Source organism: Suncus etruscus, chromosome 17 (genome assembly GCF_024139225.1).
Source record: "Suncus etruscus isolate mSunEtr1 chromosome 17, mSunEtr1.pri.cur, whole genome shotgun sequence".
NCBI classification, from domain to species: domain Eukaryota; kingdom Metazoa; phylum Chordata; class Mammalia; order Eulipotyphla; family Soricidae; genus Suncus; species Suncus etruscus.
Window position 1 is genome coordinate 65,561,560 of NC_064864.1, and position 13,868 is coordinate 65,575,427.

Sequence of the window (13,868 nt, forward strand, 5' to 3'; positions counted from 1 at the left end):
CCACTGTACTGTCTCTCTAGCCCTGAGTTCAGTTTTTTCTATTTTACTCAGATTTAAAAGTTTAGAGTGATGTATATTTGAAGCTCAGGTTATAGAGACATATGACTTCAGTTTGAAAGTTACTAATTCCATAAATATACAGAGTAAATAAAATGACAAGACTCTGTAATAAATAAATAAAATGACAAGACTGTAATAATAAACTATGTGATATAAAATGTTTTATAATCTTATAAAGAATATCCTAGGCCATTTGAGGCAGGTGAGAGATAGTAAAAGAAGTAAGTAAAGGCCTCACTTGGAGTCAAACCAGGATTCATTTTAGCCTGGCACGGACCAAATTTGTGTGCTATTAACTAGGCCCAGGGAGTGGGAGCAAGAGCACAAAGGGGAGGGCACTAGCCTTGCACAACACCCACCTGAGTTTGATCCCTGTCTTCCCATATGGCCCCTGGAGCACCACCACGAGTAACTCCTGAATTCAAAACCACGATGACTTCTGAGCACTACCAGGTGTAATCCCCCCCACAAAAAACAAACAAAACATTGTACTGGAGCTAAGAGACCAAGATGGGAATGTTCTAGTTGAAAATACAGGAGCGGGCCCGGAGAGATAGCACAGCGGCTTTGCCTTGCAAGCAGCCGATCCAGGACCAAAGGTGGTTGGTTCGAATCCCGGTGTCCCATATGGTCCCCCGTGCCTGCCAGGAGCTATTTCTGAGCAGACAGCCAGGAGTAACCCCTGAGCACCGCGGGTGTGACCCAAAAACAAACAAACAAACAAACAAACAAAAAAGAAAATACAGGAGCACAGAGATTCTTGCATATGGGTGAAAACCCATGCCCCAATTTCTTTTATCCCCTGCAATGCTGTTTGGGGGAGGGAATGCTTGTTTGTTTTATCTTTTTTTGTTGCCACGCCCAGCAGTTCTGTTCTTTTCTTTGGGGGGGTGCCACACCCAGCTATGTTCAGGGCTTACTCCTGTTCTGCACTCCAGACTCACTTCTGATGGACTCTGGGGACCATATAGGGTGTCTGAATCAAACCTGGGTCCGACACTAAGTGCCCTCTCTGCAGTAATTACTGTCTCTCTGGCCCCCAAGACTAACTCTTGGGTAAGTGCTTGTGGCTTATCTGGGGTGGGGGGTTATGTAAGGTTGGAGTGAAACCTGGACCTTTTGCCAGCAAAGCATATGATTCTTGAGCTCGCTCGCTCTCTCTCTCTCTCTCTCTCTCTCTCTCTCTCTCTCTCTCTCTCTCTCTCTCTCTCTCTCTCTCTCTCTCTCCCTCCCTCCCTCCCTTTCTCTCTCTCTCCCTCCCCCTCTCTCCTACAGTGCTGCTTTAATAAATGGTCAATTTTAGCGATAGGCTGTGAAAAGCAGCGTTTTAAAAAATAACAGGTCAGTAGGACTGAAAACATCAGAGACAGGGACAGTCAATTGTTACAACTTCTCTGGAAAGTGAGCGAGGCAGGTGTGTTCAAATGCACATTTGGCAACACATCCGAGAGTCCCCAGCATGTTTATCCTGCTTGAAGCCGCAAACAATCCTACAAGCTGCCCATTTATCCCAAAGAGGGAATAAAAGATGCGTCCACTTCTTCCTGAGGTTGATCCTGTAGCACTTTCGATCGCTGTTATTTATAGCAGTGCTAAATGGAAGTTCTATATTACAGAGTTTTCCTATGATGGACTATTTGAGAGTTTTAATGATAAGGGTGGGGGAGTTGTGGGGTGGATCATAATGTAGGATCATACTTCTGACCAACCTTTCATTGAAAATAATCAGTATTGGGGCCAGCGTGCTGGCGCTAGAGGTAAGGTGCCTGCCTTGCCTGGGCTAGCCTAGGATGGACCTCGGTTTGATCCCCCAGTGTCTCATATGGTCCCCCAAGCCAGGAGTATAGCCAGGAGTAACCCCTGAGCGTCACCAGGTGTGGCCCAAAAACAAAAAAAAAAAAAAAAAAAGAAAATAATCAGTATTACAAATATGAAAAAATAATTCGCTGTGGGGAGGAAACAGACTAGGAAGTTGGTGGGAATCTCAATCAAAATGTTGCTCGAATTTATTTCTAGATAATGAAATAGTGAGTGGTTGAAGTTTTCGTTATTTTATTTTTGTTTGGCAAACTTCTGTAGTCATATGTGTGTGTTTATTTTTATTTAATTTATTTGTTTTTATTTATTTTTGGTTTTTTGGTCACACCCAGCAGTGCTCAGGGATTACTCTTGACTCTGCACTCAGAAATAACTCCTGGCAGGCTCGGGGGACCATATGGGATGCCAGGATTCAAACCACCATCCGTCCTGAATCTGCTGCATGCAAGGCAAATACCCTACCACTGTGCTATCTCTCTGGCCCCAATTTTGGGGGGGGGATTGGCACATACCTGGTGACACTCAGGGGTCACTCCTGGCTTGGGGACCATATGGTAAGCTGGGGGATGGAACCACAGTCCATCCTAGGCTAGCGCGTGCAAGGCAAGATGCCTTAGGCTTGTGTAACCGCTCTGAACCCCCAAATTTCTTTTTTAGTTTTTTTTTTGTTTTTCAGGCTACACCTAGCTGTGCTCAGGGGTCACTCTTGGCTCTGTTACTCAGGAATTATTCCTAGTGGTGATCAGGGACTATATGGGAGGGTGCCAGGGATTGAAATTGGGTTGGCTGAGCAAGGCAAATGCCCTTCCCACTGTTTTATCGATCTGGTCCATGGTGTTTTAATTAAGGCCAACTATCAGATTGGGGTACATCTCAGGAAACTAAGGCCATGCTGAGTGGCAGGGAGTTGGCCTGGCAGGGCTTGGCTCAGGAGGACGTTTGTAAAAAGTTGCTCCCCTGGACATTTATTTTTTGTTTTTGTTTGGGGGCCACACCCAGTGGTGCTCAAGGGTTACTCCTGACTCTGCATTCAGAAGTCACTCCTGGCAGGCTCAGGGGACTATATGGGAAGCCGGGGATCGAAGCTGGTCAGCTGCGCACAAAGCAAATGCCCTCCCTGCTGTGCTCTGGTCCCTTCTCTGGACATTTTCATGGCTCACTCTGCTTTGATCCCCAGCACCCCATGTTGAGCCCCACCAGGAATAAGCCCTGGGCACAGCTGGGTATGGTTCCAAAGCCAAATTAACTAAATAAAATAAAAATTAAACATACACATACAATATAATTCAAATACTCCATGCCTCATATTTACCCAAGGAAAATGAAAACAAAGTCATACATACATGAATGTTCATAACAGTTTTATTTGCATTATCCCTAAGCTGGGAACAACCCAAGTGGCTGTCAGTGATTGAATTAATAAGCAAACTGTGCTACAGACATAGGGTTGAACCAGTAAAAAGGCTGTGGAGACAGCTCACATGGTAGGGCAGGGAATTGAGCCCAGGCCTCCTTGCAAAGCCTATGCTCAGCCCATTGAGCCATCTCTATAGCCCCCTAACTGGAATTCGGAAACTACAAAAGGTAATTGATGAACACAGGCATAGAGAGGCAGGTTCACATGGTGAATGGTGGTGGAAAATCAATGGGCTGAGCTATGGCCATAGCTGGGCTGAATGACTGATCAGCCAAGAACCAACTGGAAAACAACCACAAAATAAATATCGACTGTACTGTTCCTCAGGCCCAAGTTTTGCACTGGAAAGAAATAAACGGGAGGAAGAGCAGGAGAAAACTAGGACATTGGTGGCGGGCAATGTGCACTGGTGAAGTGTGTTGGACATTGTATAACTAAACTCAATCATAAACAACTTTGTGTATCTCACAGTGGTTCAAAAATATTTAACTATTTATTAAAAATTTAAATTTTAGGGCCCAGAGAGATAGCACAGCGGCATTTGCCTTGCAAGCAGCCGATCCAGGACCAAAGGTGGTTGGTTCGAATCCCGGTGCCCCATATGGTCCCCCATGCCTGCCAGGAGCTATTTCTGAGCAGACAGCCAGGAGTAACCCCTGAGCACTGCTGGGTGTGGCCCAAAAACCAAAAAAAAAAAAAAAAACAATTTAAATTTTAAATAATTTATGAACAACTTTGTAACTATCTCACAGTAATTCTACCTAATTTATTAAATAATTTTATCTTTAAATTTAAATAATTTAAATAGTTTTTAATTTTTAAAAATTAGGAGGAAAGGAGGGAGGGAAAATTATAGTTAGCTTTCTTGGGGAGGGGCGTTTGGGTCACACCTGGTGGTGCTGAGGGGTTACTCCTGGTTCTGAGTTCAGAAATTGCTCCTGGCAGGCTTGGGGGACCATATGGGATGCTGGGATTCAAACCACCATCCATCTTGGTTCTGCTTCGTGCATGGCAAACACCCTACTGCTGTGCTATCTCTCTGGCCCCTAGAAATTCTTTTTAAAAAAAAGGAATAAACGGGCCCGGAGAGATAGCACAGAGGTGTTTGCCTTGCAAGCAGCCGATCCAGGACCAAAGGTGGTTGGTTCGAATCCCGGTGTCCCATAGGGTCCCCCGTGCCTGTCAGGAGCTATTTCTGAGCAGACAGCCAGGAGTAACCCCTGAGCAGTGCCGGGTGTGGCCTAAAAAAAAAAAAAAAGGGGGGGGCCGGAGAGATAGCATGGAGGTAAGGCGTTTGCCTTTCATGCAGGAGGTCATCGGTTCGAATCCTGGCGCCCCATATGGTCCCCCGTGCCTGCCAGGAGCAATTTCTGAGCCTGGAGCCAGGAATAACCCCTGAGCACTGCCGGGTGTGACCCAAAAACCAAAAAAAAAAAAAAAAAAAAAAGGAATAAACAATGAATACACAAAGTTGTCACTCAGTTTTTTTTGTTTGTTTGTTTTTTGGGCCACACCCAGCAGTACTCGGGTTACTCCTGGCTCTGCGCTCAGAAATCACTCCTGGCAAGTTGGGGACCATATGGGATGCCAGGAATCAAACCAGGGTTTGTCCCGGGTGGGCTGCACGCAAGGCAAATGCCCTACCACTGTGCTCTCTCTCCAGTCCCACGTCACTCAGCTTTTGAAGATACTTGAAGCAGAAAATAATTCTATCTGCTTCTCTATATAAACACATGAACACATGCACTTATTTGCATGCATGTAATAGACAGATTTAAATGAGCTTGTACTCAAGGTGTGAGGCAGTGAGGGTTGTTGGTGCTAACACCAAGCATCTAGGAGCAGAATGAAAAGCATTTGAGACTATAATTTCTCAAGAGCAGACTGGCATGAAATCCACCCTGAAATCTAGTAATCCCCAGATCCAAAGTCTTAAACCCAAAAATCTTTCCATAAAAAGGATATAAACTACCATAAAAAATCTGCTTGTCAGGTTCCTTTGAAGCCCTCGGTAGATTGGGGAATCCCCATGGCTTTTATATGCCTTTTGGTCGTAAATACTGAAATACTTTAATAACGAAGCCCCACATTTATATGAGGCTATAAAGGGTCACTCTGGAGTCAGGCTACAGTTTGAGGACACTTGCTGATTCAAGTACGATTTATTACCAGGCAGTATTACAACCTCCAACAATCTTTCCAGCTAAGGTCGAGTCGAGTCTGTTCTCAGCTATCCTCCACCTTTTTTAGGCAGGGTCATGGTGAAGATTTTTTTACCCTTAACATAAACAGCAGTAAATTCTCTGCATGCAAACATACCATTCCTGACTTTATAGACTATGTGTGTCTGCGTGGGTAAAGAACAGCCAGTCCAAGGGCCGGAGAGATAGCATTTGCCTGGCAAGCAGCTGACCCAGGACCTAAGGTGGTTGGTCTGAATCCCAGCATCCCATATGGTCCCCCCCGAACGTTCCAGGAGCGATTTGAGTGTAGAGCCAGGAGTAACCCCTGAGTGCAGCTGGGTGTGACCCCAAAACCAAAAAATAGAATTAGCCAGCTTAACTGTTCAGATTTGGGGTTGGTTTTTTTTTTTTTTTGGCCACACCAGACAGCTTTTGGGGATTGCTCCTGGCAGGCTCAGGGGACCATAATGAATGCCAGGGATCGAAATCGGGTTGACTGTGTGCAAGACAAGCACCTTATCCACTGTACTACCTCTCCAATGACAGTCTTCGCTATTATTAAACATACAGTTTAGCTCTTTGTGAAAAGTTTCCAGAACATTTTCCTCCTGCAAATCTGAGACTGCCCAGAGAATAACTAATTTTCTTTCCTCCTTCACCTTTGGTTTGTTCATTTGGGGGCCACACCTGGCTCTGCACTCAGAGATCACTCCAAGCAGATTGGGAGAACTATGGGATGTTGAGGATCAAACCTGGGTCAGTTGCATGCAAGGCATGTGCCCTCCCTCTGTGCTATGGCTCTGGACCCACATCTTTTTTTTTTTTTTTTTTTTTTGGTTTTTGGGCCACACCCGGCAGTGCTCAGGGGTTACTCCTGGCTGTCTGCTCAGAAATAGCTCCTGGCAGGCACGGGGGACCATGTGGGACACCGGGACTCGAACCAACCATCTTTGGTCCTGGATCGGCTGCTTGCAAGGCAAACGCCGCTGTGCTATCTCTCCGGGCCCTGGACCCACATCTTGATTGCTCAGAATTGAACAGCTTAGATCATTTGTTTTAGGAGGAATGATGGCCTCGTCTCCCTTAGCACAATGACCCACGGTCCAGTCAGGGCAGAGCAGCCAGGCTGATTTCATTATCCCACTGAATGTTCCCATGTAGGGATCCACATTGTGGTTGTCCATTCATTTGTTTGACATTTGAGTCACTTCCACTTCTTGGTTATTGTGTAAAGTGCTGTTATAAATACGGGTGTATCAGCCTGTTCTGAAAGCTTTCCATTCTTTTGGCTCCATATTCAGAAGTGGATTTCATGGACATACAGCGATTTTACTTTTAGTTTCTTGACGCTTCAGACCAGTTTTTCAGTGATTTTTTGCAATACCAACAGTGTGGAAGATTTCTTCTTTCTCCATATCTGCACTAACACTATTCTCTTTGTCTCCTTATGAAGTCCCAATGAAGGTAGAAGGTAGTTTCATGCCTAAACTTTAGACGAAGACAGATAAAATAGAAAGTAAAGATAAGATCTACAAAGTAACAGAGTTTAGGCTTTTGCTTCCACTATGAAACTAATCAATCTAATTAAATCAATAAATTTAATGGCAAAACAAAGAATGTGCTTAAAACAGATGATCTATTTAAATAAGGCCACATGAGTAAACACAAGTCATCTCCACACTCTTAAAATCTTTATGCTTGGCAGTCCGTGACTCAGAGCACTTGGAGAGCCATCACAGAATAAAGATAAGGCTTATAATATTTGCCCTTTGTGCGAGAAAGGTAAACCAAAATTTAAAGACTCTTTAATTATGTACTTATATGAGCATGGCATGAAAAACTGACACTGTCAGTATGATCATCTCCTGTTCTCCTAGGATTGCTTTAAGTCTTTCTTACAAAAGAATTTGTCTTATAAACTGGAGTGGCAGGACAGCAGATAAGGGGCTTGCCTTGCATGCAGCCAAACTGGGTATCCCATAGGCTCAGGATTAATTCCTGAGCATCACTGGATGTGGCCTTCAATTAAAAACAAAACAAATAAAAAAGCTGCCTTGTTCTCACTGAAACCATTGAGAAAGTTCCTTCCAACACTAGTCAGCAAGTATTTTGGTGACTTTTGTCTTTTCTGATAAATACCCCACCACCAGTTCTAGACTCTTCCAAGATATGTGACACTCAGGTGCCTCCTATCTGCAGTCACGAACATTCCTTTCCTAAAAATAAACTTGATAAACTGCCTAGTACCCCACTCCAGCTTCACACATTTTTGTTTTATGATTTTTGGTTTCTGGACAGAGACATACCCAGCTATGCTCAAGGCTGGTCAAGGCTGTGCTCAGGGGCTTGGGGGAACCATATGAGATATTGGGGATTGAACCAAGGTTGGGCATATGCAAGGCAAATGCTTTCCATAATGAATAATTTTTCTGGTCGGGCTCAGAGGACCTAGGGATGGAAACAAGGCAGGCCAAAATTAGGCCGGACCATGTCCTACTCACCTTATAAGGGGGTTCCATGGAACCACACAAAATTCTTTTTCCTGAAAATTGTGTTAACTTTGATCAATGGTGTCTCTCTTCCCAAAGTCGGGAGTGGGGTGGGGGTCAAGTCATTTTACTCTAAATACGCTTCAGTCATAAAAGGGGCCCTGGAAATTGCATTTTGTCCAGCTGCCCTAAGCAGAAACCCCGAGTGATGTTCTAGTTTTACAAGTGTTCAAGACAATGGCTTCCGAAAAAAAACAAAAAGACGGAGTCTCCAAAAGCATTCAGGCGCTCAATCTTCATGGAACACATAACAAAGGACAAGAAACACTCTGTAATCCTGGGGTTGGCAAAAGTACCAAAAGTCTTGACCCTTGGGGTTGACATTCTAAATGAGATTTCAGAACCAAAGACACAAAACTAGTCAGGTAATCAAGGAATAAAGTCAATGAAGTCAGCCTGTGTTTCTTTGCTGGCAGAATCAAGGATTGAATGCAGGACTTCCCACAAGCAAGGCAAAACCTTTACAGGATCTACAACCCTGGTAGTTAATCCCATTAAAAAAAAACAAAAAAAAAGATGGACCAGAGTGATAGAACAGTGGTAGGGCGTTCAGCTTGCATGTAACTGATCTAGGACAGATGGTGGTTTGAATCCCAGCATTCCATATGATCCCCTTTGCCTGCCAGGAGCAATTTCTGAGCACAGACCCAGGAGTAACCCTGGAGTGCCACTTGGTGTGACCCCAAAACCAAAAAAATCCAAAAACTAAATAAATGAAAAGATAAAATGCTAGCTCCCCCCCCCACACACAAGGCAGCACAGTAAAGTGCTTGCCTTGCACTGGTTTGATCCTTGGCATCACTTCTATTTCATGTTACAAATAAGATTCCTGGGAGTTGCCCAGATAGTAGTACTGCCTTGCACATGGCTGACTGGGTTTGATCTCCAGGACCCCCGTATGGTCCCTGAACCTCACCAGGGAGTGATCCCTGAGCCAGGAGAAAGCCCTGAGAACCACCAGGTGTGGCCTAAAACCAAAAATAAAATAAAAATAAGATTCCTAGTTTTAATAACTAAATGTAGATTTGGAATGATAGCCTAAATGCATCATTTTACTAAAAATACTAAAAAACAGTATTTTAAAATATTTGCACAACATTCTAATTAACATGCACAGATACAATTCTTGTTTTAATTTTGGGGCCTCACCCGGTGGCTCTCGGGTTATTCCTGGCTCTGTGCTCAGAAATTACTCCTGGCAGGCTCAGGGGGCCATTTGGGATGCCCAGGATCAATCCAAGTCATGCCAGCGTGTGTGTGTGTGTGTGTGTGTGTGTGTGTGTGTGTGTGAGAGAGAGAGAGAGAGAAACTTAAAGGAATGATCAGGCGTGTGTGTGTGTGTGTGTGTGTGTGTGTGTGTGTGAGAGAGAGAGAGAGAGAGAGAGAGAGAGAGAGAGAGAGAGAGAGAGAGAGAGAGAGAGAGAGAGAGAGAGAGAGAGAACAAACACTCAGGGGACTGAAGCAGATGCTTTGCAAGCTGGAGGCCCAGATTTGATCCCTGGAACCACATAGCATTCCCCAGCACCACTGGGTGCACCCTTGAGACAGTGCTGGAAGCAGGCCCTGAGCACCACGGAGAGTAATTCCTACTTTACGCCCAGAAAATCTGGCTGTTATTTTCAATAACTTTTCCTCAGCTATTTAAGAAAATGTTTTTATTTTAACACTATGATTTACTAAGTTGTTCATAATACAGTCATTTCATTTCAGGCTTTAAATGTTCCAATCCCACCATTAGCACAACCTTCTCTCCACCCGTCTCCAATCTCCCACCCATCACCCTTGCCTGTCTCCCCCCCACACGAACAAATCGACTTCATATTGTTAGTTACATCACAAAGGCAAATGGCAAGATCAAAGTTCAGATCAACAAGGATGAATTTAAATAATTGCTCTATTCCTCCACAGTGTTACTAAGTTATTTAAAGATTTCCTGGGCTGTGATGGGTCTAGTGGTCTTCTGGGTTACTGTTGAGGCTCAATGAGTTTGAGAGATTTCTTTTTTTTTTTTTTTTTTTGGTTTTTGGGCCACACCCGGCAGTGCTCAGGGGTTACTCCTGACTGTCTGCTCAGAAATAGCTCCTGGCAGGCACGGGGGGACCATATGGGACACCGGGATTCGAACCAACCACCTTTGGCCCTGGATCGGCTGCTTGCAAGGCAAACGCCGCTGTGCTATCTCTCCGGGCCCGAGTTTGAGAGATTTCTATGGAACATTCCCATCAGATTTCCTGGGATACTACTGGACTGACACTACTATGAAATTTTGAGGTGTTCAGGTGAAATTTGGGGTTCCAGGTTCTATAAATCTGAAACCAACTAGGGGGCTTTGGCAATTTGCTAAGGCTAAATTGTGGAGCTGAGCTGTTACTGTTGGAGAGTGATCCAGGAAGAGCCTGCAATCATTGTTTTATTTTGGAGGTTGGTAAAGGAGCTGGGCCTTTTGTCAGCGACAGCGGATGTGGGCAGAGGTTCTCTTCTAGCTCCTTGATAAACTGTGTTCTCCAGTGAGTCTCACATTTGTGTACCTCAGGACTATTACCCCTCAAAAGGGAGCATCCCTGCCCTGGCCTTTTCAGTCCTTATCCCTAGCTCCATTTTCATGACCCTGCTAACACACCTTCCGTACTCCAACTCCTCCTTAAAAGGATTTGGGACATCACCCAAAAGTACGCTAGCCAAAGGAAGTGGATCTAAATGTTCTGAGATCAACTTAAAGGGATGGAGATAGGATGGAGTTAAGGCATTTATTATCTCTGCATGGTGCCAACTCCTATTCTTTACTGACTCCACACCATCACCCCAAGCACTACTGGGGGTGACACAGTACAGAATCAGCTTCTCTCCAGCCATGATTCCCATTCCTGCACCCTCTTGGTTTTCCCCAAGTTTGGTCCCCTTCAAAGAAGAAATTAAAAGGGTAGTCTCAGTTTAGTTTAGCTAAGTCTTATTAGCTAGATTTTGTGACCACAAGCTTCACTTTATAAAAAATAAGGAACAATTTGTTACAACATTTTAAAAAAAGGTAACAGCTGGCAATGCTCAGGGGCTATTCCTGACTCCATGCTCAGGAATCACTCCAGCAGAGCTTGGTGCCAGGGACTGGACCCAGAATGGCTGCGTTCAAAATATTCCCTGTACTGCCTATATTCTTTCTCTAGTGCCCTCAACTTTTTGTTTGTTTGTTTGTTTCTGGGCCACACCTGGCATCACTCAGGGGTTACTCCTGGCTCTATGCTCAGAAATTGCTCCTGGCAGGCTTGGGGGACCATATGGGATGCCGGGATTCGAATCACTGTCCTTCTGCATGCAAGGCAAATGCCTTCCCTCCATGCTATCTCTCTGGCCCTTCACCTTTTTTTTGATCAGTGAAAGAACCTCTGAAAACCTGACATTTGGACGAACAAATTCTCAAAACAGGCATAATGGCACATCTGCACTTTAAACCCAGATGATTTTGGATTTTTTGTTGTTTTTGGCCACATTTGATGATGGTCAGGGATCACTCCTGACTGCACTCAGAATTACTCCTGGTAGGGTTTGGGGGACCATATGGATGTCAGGGATCAAACCCAGTTGGCCACATGATCTATGTACTCAACTGGAGTTTTCCTTTTAGTATACTAATAACCATGGGAAAAGAACTAGGAAAGGGGCCGGGCGGTGGCGCTGGAGGTAAGGTGCCTGCCTTGCCTGCGCTAGCCTAGGACGGACCACGGTTCGATCCCCCGGCGTCCCATATGGTCCCCCAAGAAGCCAGGAGCAACTTCTGAGCGCATAGCCAGGAATAACCCCTGAGCGTCACAGGGTGTGGCCCAAAAACCAAAAAAAAAAAAAAAAGAACTAGGAAAAAAAATCACATAATTATGACACCAGTTTTGTATACAGCCAATTAAAGGAAAAATAACACTCACAATACCATCCATTCAGGCTCTTTGACAAACTTCATTAGTTCACAAGAACCAACAAGGGGGGGCAGAGAGATAGCATGGGGGTAGGGCGTTTGCCTTGCATGCAGAAGGATGGTGGTTTGAATCCCGGCATCTCATATGGTCCCCTGAGCCTGCCAAAAGTGATTTCTGAGCGTAGAGCCAGGAGTAACCCCCGAGGGCTGCCGGGTATGACCCAAAAATAAAAAAAATAAAATAAAAAAAAAAACTAGGGTCAAAACAAAGTAGGAGGTTGGCAACAAACTAAGCTCAGCTATGAATTAAGACAAGGGTGGGCTCAAGTAACAGTTCCTCGGGGGTCTTGCAGATGGGAAGTCCTGGGTTCGACTCCTGACATCACCCGAGCAACAACAATGAATAAACAGAAGCAACAACTATGCAGCAGTTACTTTTCCACATCCCAGCACCCTGTGATTCCTCTAAACAGAACCCACTACTACTTTTCTATTGGATTCATGTTTAGCAAACTTTCCAAGCCAAAGTATTAGATGTGGGCCACTTTCCCAAAGGAACATGTCAGAGAACAAAGGTTACTGAAAAGAAAAAAAGCAACACCTGCAAAGCATTAACATTTTAGCATATATGTTAGAACTGTATTTAGAATTTTAAGATATTTCTTTCTACGCTGTACACATTCTGTCAACTGTGGCTCCAACTCAGGCCCGGGAGATAGATGGCTTAAAGGGCTGGTTACCTGTGTTTTGAATTTAGGCACTCCTCCCCAAATCCTGGCAACTGCTAGCAAGTTATAGGCCCAAAACAAACAAAAAGAGGGGCTGGAGCACAGAGCCAGGAGTAAATCGAATGCCTCAGGGTGTAACCCAAAACCCACCCTCCCAAAAAAAAAGTGTATGTGTACACGGAGAGGTGGCGATAGAGATAAGGCACCTGTCTGCCTTGCAAGCGCTAGCCTAGGATGGACCACGGTTCAATCCTCCTCAATCCTCTGGGCGTCCCATATGGTCCCAAGCCAGGGGTGATTTCTGAGCTCATGGCCAGGAGTAACCTCTGAGCATCAAGTGGGTGTGCCCCCCCCAAAGAAAGTGTATGTGTGTGTGTATATATACTTATACATATATGTACATGTATACACACAGACATCCCTCATCTACTTCCTACATGTAAATTAAATATTCTGAACAGTACAGTGGGTAAGGTGCTTGCTTTGCATGTAGCCTGCCTAGATACAATCCCAGCATCCCATATAGTCCCCTGAGCACTGCCAGGAGTGATCCCTGACTGCACAGCCAGGAATAACCCGAGCATCACTAGGTATGGTCCCCCCACCAAAAAAATCAAGTTAATTATTCATAATTAGGCACTTATTCTGGACCCTAAGAGAAAAAATTTATATTGAACATGATGTATCTATCCCAGGCCCTGAGAGTTATAGTATCTGGTCTAGCTGAACTGCTTTTCAAAAACCCAATGTATGGGGCAAGGTGGAGGATCAAATGAATCAGACGTCTTTCACATGCAGGTTGTTTGATCTCTAGTGCTGCTTGGTACCCACAGCACACACAGAAAACAATGTAACCCAAAAAACTTCTTAGGGTCTCATTTTTGGATCTTTTCAATATAAGCTAAAGATGCAAATTCCTAACTTATAAAATATTAAGTGGAAGCTCAGATACATTTTTTTTCCTTCCCTAGGTTTTGGGTCATACTGAGCAATACTCAGAAGACTCCTGGCCCTGCACTTCTGGCAGTGCTCAAGGGACATATATAGGATGCTGAGGACCGAACCCCAGTTGTGTCACAGATATAATAGGTACGGTTTAATATGAAAACCAGCTAGGGCAGTATCTACCTGTTCCAGTAACAACTTTTTCTATTTTTTTTGTTTGTCAAGCAATTTACTCAGACAGTAAAGACCAACCAACTATGGGGG